The sequence below is a fragment of the Triticum dicoccoides genome, chromosome 3B, assembly GCF_002162155.2.
Source record: "Triticum dicoccoides isolate Atlit2015 ecotype Zavitan chromosome 3B, WEW_v2.0, whole genome shotgun sequence".
NCBI lineage: Eukaryota > Viridiplantae > Streptophyta > Magnoliopsida > Poales > Poaceae > Triticum > Triticum dicoccoides.
In genome coordinates this window covers 443290311-443298824 of record NC_041385.1, presented here as the reverse complement: position 1 = coordinate 443298824, position 8514 = coordinate 443290311, and positions in this window count along the sequence as shown.

Genomic DNA, 8514 nt, shown 5'->3' with positions numbered 1-8514 from the left:
AGATATTTTGTACTGCATCTCACATGGTTGGTGATAATAAACTGTGTGGGATCTACTTGATTTTTCATCTTGATTTGAATTACATAATGGGGTCACAGCTGCAAAGGATGGTGTTTGAAAATCTAGAACTTCTATCTGTAGTGAACATGCAACTATAGGTGTGTCTTCAAATGTTTTGGAATTATTCAAGGTTCATTTGGACATTTTTATACGGTAACTTGGTTTTCTAGGAATTTTAGGTGAACAATTCAAAATTAAACCACATGCACATGCTCTGGTGCACCAAAATGGGTTGTAAAATGATATATGTGTCCATGGGTTGATGCTTACGTCCCATTCAAGAAATGGGGATGATTTCAAACACCATGGAACCGTGGCTCTCCGGCAAATGTTGAGGTGCTTGCTTTTGTAATTCTAGTATAATACAAAACTCGTCTGAAATTCATGAACCTCGGCATGCTATCATGGAACGGCATCAAGATGCTGGGGTAAAAAAATATTGTCCCATTTGGGCCAGGTTATGGTATAAGCTTCTCGCAAACCAGAGCTTCTCTCAAAACAAGCATGATGGTTTCGGTACGGAAGGTTTCACCTTTCTGGATGAAATGATATCCGTTGCATCTTCTCAATTTCAATTTTTTTTCCTAGTGTCAACATAGAACAACAGGGGTGTTGTGTGAATTTTTGAGATTTTTGGGGGTTCGCTTGGACATTTTTATACATTAACTGGGTTTTCTATGCATTCATGTGCATAATTCAAATTTGAACTACATGCACATGCTCTAATGCATATAAATTAGTTGAAAATTCAAATCTGTGTCCTTGGTTGCATGCTTAATTAGGTCCCATGCAAGAAATGAGAATGAACGTCAAACACCTTTGCCACCGTCGCTCGGCCGCTAACATTGAGATACATGGTTTTAAAATTCTAGTAAATCGAAAACTCGTCTGAAATTCATGAAACTTGACATGCTATCATGGAACGACATCAATATGCAGTGATAAAAATATTGTCCCATTTGGGGCAGGTTGGGGTATAAGCTTCTCCCAAACCAGAGCTTCTCGCAACAAGCCTCATGGTTACGGTAGGGAAGATTTCACCTACGGTAGGGAACATTTCACCTTTTTAGACGAAACAATATTTGTTGCCTCTTCTTGATTTCAATTTTTGCTCTAGTGTCACCATAGAACAACAGGAGTCTTGTGTTAAATTTTGGAAATTTTCAGGGTTCATTTGGACATTTTTATGCATTAATTGATGTTTCAATGCATTTATGTGTATAATTCAAATTTGTACTACATGCACATGCTCTAATTCATATAAATTGGTTGAAAATTCAAATATGTCTCCTTGGTTGCATGCTTAGGTCCCATGCAAGAAATGGGAATGAATGTCAAACACCCTACCACCGTCACTCGACCACAAACATTGAGATACCTGATTTTAAATTCCAGTAAATCCAAAACTCGTCTAAAATTGATGAAACCTGGCATGCTATCATGGAATGGCACTCTACATGCCATGGTAATTTTTTTGTCCCATTTGGTGTAGGTTTGGGTATAAGCTTCTCACAAACCAGAGCTTCTCACAACAAGCCTGATGGTTTCGGTAGGGAACATTTCACCTTTCTGGACGAAACCGATAGCCGTTGCCTCTTCTTGATTTAATTTTTTTTCTCTAGTGTCAACATAGAACAACATGAGTGTTGTGTTAAATTTTGGAATTTTTGGGGTTCGTTAGCACATTTCTTATGCATTAATTGAGTTTTCAATGCATTTATGTGCATAATTCAAATTTGAACTACATGCACATGCTCTAATGCATATAAATTGGTTGAAAATTCAAATATGTGTCCTTGGTCGCATGCTTAGGTCCCATGCAAGAAATGGGAATGAATGTCAAGCACCCTGCCACCGTCACTCGACGCAAACATTGAGATACCTGGTTTTTAAATTCTAGTAAATCCAAAACTCGTCTAAAATTGATGAAACCTGGCATGCTATCATGGAATGGCACTCGGCATGCCATGGTAAATTTTTTGTCCCATTTGGGGCAGGTTTGGGTATAAGCTTCTCACAAACCAGAGCTTCTCACAACAAGCTTGATGGTTTCGATAGGGAACGTGCCACCTTTGGGGACAAAACGATACCCATTGCCTGTTATTGTTTTCAAAAAAATTCTAGTGTCAACATAGAACAACAGGAGTGTTGTGTTCAATTTTGGAATTTTTGGGGTTAGTTTGGACTTTTTTATATATTAACTGGGGTTTCTAGGCAATTTATGTGCATAATTCAAATTTGAACTACATGCACAAGCTCCAGTGCATATAAATTGGTTGAAAAAATCAAATATGTGTCCTTGGGTGCATGCTTAGGTCCCATGCAAGAAATGGGAATGAATTTCAAACACCAGCACTATTGACTGCCGGCAAAATGTTGAGATACTTTGTTTTTAAATCCTAGTAAATCCAAAACTCGTCTGAAATTCATGAAACTTGGCATGCTATCATGGAATGGCACCCGACTTGCTGTGGTAATTTTCGTGTCCATTTTTAGAGAAGGCGCACTCGAATAACAGTCAACAAAGGCATTTTGAAATAACTAGCTGTCACTCTAACATCGCAAACATTTTAGATAGAACACCCATATGTACACTGATAGCTTCCCCGATAAGCCAAGGGAAAATGTGCCGAGCAAAATTTGTTCAACTCTTCATCGCAAACGTTTTAGATAGAGCACCTGTATGCAAATTGAGAGCTATGGTCTTCCGCAATAAGCCAAGGGAAAATTCGCTGTGCAGGATTTGTGCATCTCTTCAATGCAAACGGTTCAGATTGAATAAGGTATGCAAAGCGAGACTTTGGTGCTAAGCCAAGAGAAAATGTGGCAAGCAGGATTTCTACCTCCCTTCAATGCAAGCGGTTTTTTCGCATGACCTGTGTGCAACCACTTCCAGACAATTTGGTAAGATTTGCATCTATCATATTGGGTACATTGCCATTTGTCAAACAAGAAAGATTGACATTTCTTGATCTAGTAACATTGCCATTTGTCAATCCTTGTAACACTGTGCTTTGTCAAAATATGCAGCTAAAAATCACTAGCACTATCTAATTTTTGCAACTAAAATTGAGTAATTAAGCATATATTTCATTCATAGATTAAGCAGTCGTGCTTAATTTATACAAACAGTTCAACTTTACAGCTGAACCAACCAAAATTTTCCCTAATTGTTGCCAAGCACGTACTGAAATATCTAGTTCAACTATATATACTAGCTAATTTTAAGTACGTTCTATAGTTCCACCACATCTATAGTCAGATGAACTGAACAAAATAGCCCCTAAATACTACTACATAGGGGATTTGTACTACTTCCGGCAGCCTCTCCTCTGCCGAGCACGCTCGGTAAGAGGAAGAGAGGAGAAGGCTACCGATGAACTGGACAACTGCAATACGGTGACTACCGCTGCTGCACCTTCAACGATGCTCACCTAAAACGCCCTCTGCCGCTCCAGATGACCCCTCTCGAAGCGGTGGTTCTCCTCGTAGATCTCCTAATTCCTCGCCTCTGCGAAGGCGTGTGCCGCGGCCATGGCGGCGGTAAGGCTCTTTGCATGCTCGACGAGGCGCCCTTGCTCCTCCCGCATGAACTCGATGTAGCGTGCAAGGTCGCTGCCGCATGTGCGGGCCTCCACCTCCGCCTCCCTCCTACGGGAGGCGGTGGCGGAGCGGGTGATGATCCTGACGGTCGACGATGGGCTAGCAGCCACAATGGACGATGATGGGGTGGCGGCCACGACTACCACCTCCCGCCTTCGGTCCGCGGTGGCGGAGCGGGTGATGGACACAGTGGCCGGCAGTGGGGTGATGGCCACGGCGGCGGAGCGGGTGATGCCCCTGGCTTTAGACGGAGCTGTGGTGGCAACGGCGGCCGGCACAGCTACCGATGGGCACCAACGGCCGAGCGTGCGGTGCGTGTTCCGTGCACACCCAATTGGGACGCCGCACACACTATACTACACCGGGGATAGCGCCACCGCCGTGGTGTAGCCTCCTAGGTGGAGCTATGCTCTGATGACGGCGGAGTGGCTGAGCGACTACGAAGGTCTGGTGCCATTGCCGATTTTGGGAGAAGTAGACGAGATAAGCTACAGGGAGGGAGGGGAAAATGTGACAGGATTCGCCGCCCATGTGGATTTATATAGTAGGATGATAAGCATTGGGATTTTGGGGGATTTCACCGAGTCGGGCGGGAAGCTTGCGCGGGAACCTGCGCAGTTGCGCGGGAACGGGCTCAGTACCGTTTGGACAAAAGAACACCCCCGCATGCTGCTCAAGCTTGCGCTTGAACGTTTGCGGCAGCGGGGTGACAAGACGTGCGAGAGAAGGACGAAAGGACACGTACACATGATGATATGAACACGAACCACACTAGGGAACCCGTCAGTGATGAATTCATCAATCACAAATGGTTGTACACTAGCAAGTGTTTGGCCAGAACACACACGGCTTATTCCATCACAAACAGGTCGGGTGGATCAACTATATGCCATGTATACAAATTGTCAAAAAGTAATGGGGTAGACCTTCTTTAACATACGTCAAAAAATAAAATAGAAATAAAAACAAGGACCTCGAGGTTAAATTAGCTGAGGGAATGGGGAATTTCGGTCATTTGATGACCGAAATGACCCATCCTATAAGCTAATTTAACAACAACACAACTTCCCATCCAGTCACCCATCCCATGGCTGCTCCAGGCTAAGCACACTTAACTTGAGAGTTCTCTTAGATGAGCTACTGGTGGAACAGCTAGTCCTTGCTGTTATAGGATGCCTCTTCGCATCCTTATGGTGTATCCAGATGACCGCCCGTCCCCCAATGGCTAATACATGTTGTGTAGACAGAGCATATCACATACGTCTTATTAGAAGCAATCGTTTGTGTTATTATCGGTCTTCACACACATTTCTGATTACAGACATGTTTGCCGCGTATCACACACATCTTGTTATATTGAACCATTTATGTTCGCTTGTCTCAACACAAACAGCTCATCCGAGTGAACCGCATGTTGTAAATCGCACACACCTTGATTTGGCTGACCGTTTCTTTCGTGTTGCCTAATCACAAACATTTCATCCTAGTGAACCTTATGCTGTGTATCGCACACGCCTTCATCTGGCTGCCCGTTTCTTTTGTTACTCCTCATCGCAAACAATTAATTGAACTGAACTGTATGCCCTGCATCGCACACGCAACTAAAATCTGAACCGTGTTTGATTCATCCGTGTTTGCAAACATTTTGGACATTACTCACGGTTCTCTGACACCACCATTTGCGATTATTGCATCGCACACAGTTTCTCGAAGGGTCTCTGATCGTACTGTCGCGTTAGTAGCATCCTGCACTAGTGAGTTAACAAGGATTACCAAAGTCCATTAATGGAGGCATACATCAAGGAAGTGAGAAGATTGGAGGAGCACTTTAACGGATTGCAAACAGAGCACCTACCCCATGCGGAAAACAACATAGCTGATCATCTGTCAAAGTGTGCTGCGTAGAAGCTTCCAATGGAACCAGGGACTTTTTTCTCCGTCTTACTCAGCCCTCCATATCTCCAGCAACAATGGCCCAGAAGAGGAGAAAGTTGGACACCGGAAAGCCTCTCCCGGTCGAGCCGTCTGCTCCCGACAGAGACCCTGCCGGAAACAAGTCCTCACAGCCTGCCGGACCACCCCCTCCTGCAGGGCTATGGACCCCACGCACGAGGCCAGTGCTCCCACAACAGAGGAGGTGTTGTTAGTCCTAGTTGCCGAGCCACAGGCTCCCACTTGGGCAAGGCACATTGTCCGCTTCCTCCAAACCGGAGAGCTTCCCGGTGATCAAGACAAAGCAAAAAAGTAGCCCGGAGGGCCAGTATGTATCAGTTTGTCGATGACACTCTGTACAGAAGGAGGCCCAATGGTGTGAAATTAAAGTGTGTCTGCTGAGAAGAAGGAAAGGAACTGCTGGCTGAGATACACAAAGGAATGTGCGGCTCCCACATTGGATCAAGGGCATTAGTTGGGAAAGCATTCCGGCAATGATTCTATTGGACCACAGCCCTCCAAGATGTGGTCAAGCTAGTCACTAAGTGTGGAGCCTGTCAGTTCCATTCCAAGAAAACCCACCTGCGTGCCCAAGCGCCTCAAACAATCCCTCTATCATGGCCATTTTCGGTCTAGGGGCTCGATATCCTTGGCCCCTTCCCCCGAGAAATTGTGGCTTTGAATTCTTGTCCGTTGCCACCGAGAACTTTACAAAGAGGCCAGAAGTGAATGTCGTGAGGAAGGTGACTACTCAGTCAGCTATCAAGTTCTTGAAAGATCTGGTGTATTGTTTTGGATTTCCGACAAGGATCATCACAAATAACGGCACCTAGTTCACGAGTTGCGCCTTCATGTAATATGTTCATGCCCTCAGATGCAAGATCTCATTTGCCTCTATGGCACACCCCCGGAGCAATAGACAAGATGAGAGGGCGAACACTGAAGTGCTATGCGGACTCAAGACAAGAACCTTTGATACGGTGCAGAAGCACGTCATGCGGTGGATCGAGGAGCTGCCGGTAGTTCTATGGTCCCTCAGAACGACAACAAACCGGTCTACCAGACGGACTCCCTTCTCCCTGGTCTATGGGGCAGAAGCAGTTATCCCCACGGAACTCATTTACGGGTCGCCTCGAGTGCTTGCTTACGACGAGATCGTGCAAGATCAGCACCGGCGTGATGACACTGTGCTACTCGAGGAGAACCGTCTCCGGGCTACTGCGCCTGCTGCATGCTCAGCAAGCCCTGTGTCGCTATCATAGCCACAGGGTTCACGCCCGGAGTTTTGAGGAAGGTGACATTGTCTATAGGCGCGTTCAGTCCGCCAAGGGTACACACAAGTTGTCACTAAAGTGGGAAGGCCCTTACTGGGTAGTACGAGTCACCAGACCCGGCGCAGTCCGTCTGGAGACCAGAGATGGCACTCTATTGCAAAACTCATGGAATATTGAGCATCTCCACAAGTTCTACCCGTAAGGTGCAAGGCTGCCGGGAAAGCCTGGCAGCCACCCATTTGTACAGGCCTTGCCTCAGTTTCATGTAACCTCTTGTACAAAGCCGGGGCGATGACCCCGTGCGAGAATAAAGAAGCGCTATAGAGGGGCCCCAACCCAGGTTGCACGCATGCATGAGCATTTCAGATTACTGCATAAGCATTTCATGAGCATCTGCATATGCATATAGATAGGATTGCATCTTGCATTCATTCTCATCTTCATGAAGTTATAGGTTCTCACCATGGGCTTGGCTTCGACGAAAGGATGAGAAGATTGCCCGGCACTGCGATCCCGGCAAGCCAAATAGATAAGTTCTACCTCTTGTTCATTCGTGTTCTGTAAGCTATAACTTAGGCATTAGAAAACCTCGCCACTCCTTTTAGACTTAGGTGCTCTCATTCCTGGCCTAAATGCCGCTTCAGTCAGAATGGTTGTAGTTGCCTTTGGTAAAGGGAAGTTGGCAGGGGGCTGGTCCTTCTATCTGTAACCCAGCAGATAAGGTTCTCCGGCATACAAAAAGAAGGTCGGCAGGATAGCCTGCCGGGGCAAACTCATTTATTTACACTAAAGAGGCATCTCACCTCTTCATGGACATATACATGCACGAGTTCCCGACAAGGTTTATCTTTTTCATTAATATGCTGATACAAGTACAAGCATTACAGAACACATACATGGACTTGAGGGATTACATTATATGAATTAAAATTTGGCAAGTGCCTACAGATTTAAGATTGAAAAAAGATAAGCGCCCCGCGATGCTTTTGCCCTTGCCCATCTCTTACAGGACGAGGCCGAAGAGGCAGCAAGCAGGCGCGGCTTGAGTCCGGCACCTCCGCAGGATCAGGACGGCGTCATTCCCCAGCACGGAAGAAGGACCCAGAGGACGCGGATGGTGACGCTGCCGGCTCGGGTGGAAGGACACAGAGTCACTGTCAAACACGATTCGTCAGAACGGTCACCCCCATTCTTGACGTGTCGTGGGTTGCCGCGTCATCCACATTACTACCACCCGGAGAGCCCGGATCATCAGCTACACCGAGCACCATGCTCTCTGGCTCCCTGCAAAGAGAGCATGGTCGTCCCCAGTGGCCGTAACGTCGGAAATCACCGCACATCCCGAAGACATGTATGAAGACAAGAAGCCCTCCTACGCAGACAGAGGGATATGCCTGGAGGAGCGGGACCTGCCCCCACCGACGGGAGGCCTCTTCCAAAGCTCCTCTTGCGCATCATGCAGGGACGAAGAACAAAGAGCAACCGGCTACCACGCACCGCGCCTATCACGGGCCGCGGCATGGTGCTGTTCACATCCCCTCCCTACGAAATCAAGGCTACGGGCGGCGCGACGACAAATACACCGGAGTCGCCACCTCCGGCGTTACCGCCGCGCCACCCGAGCATCTTCACGGCCGCAAGGGAT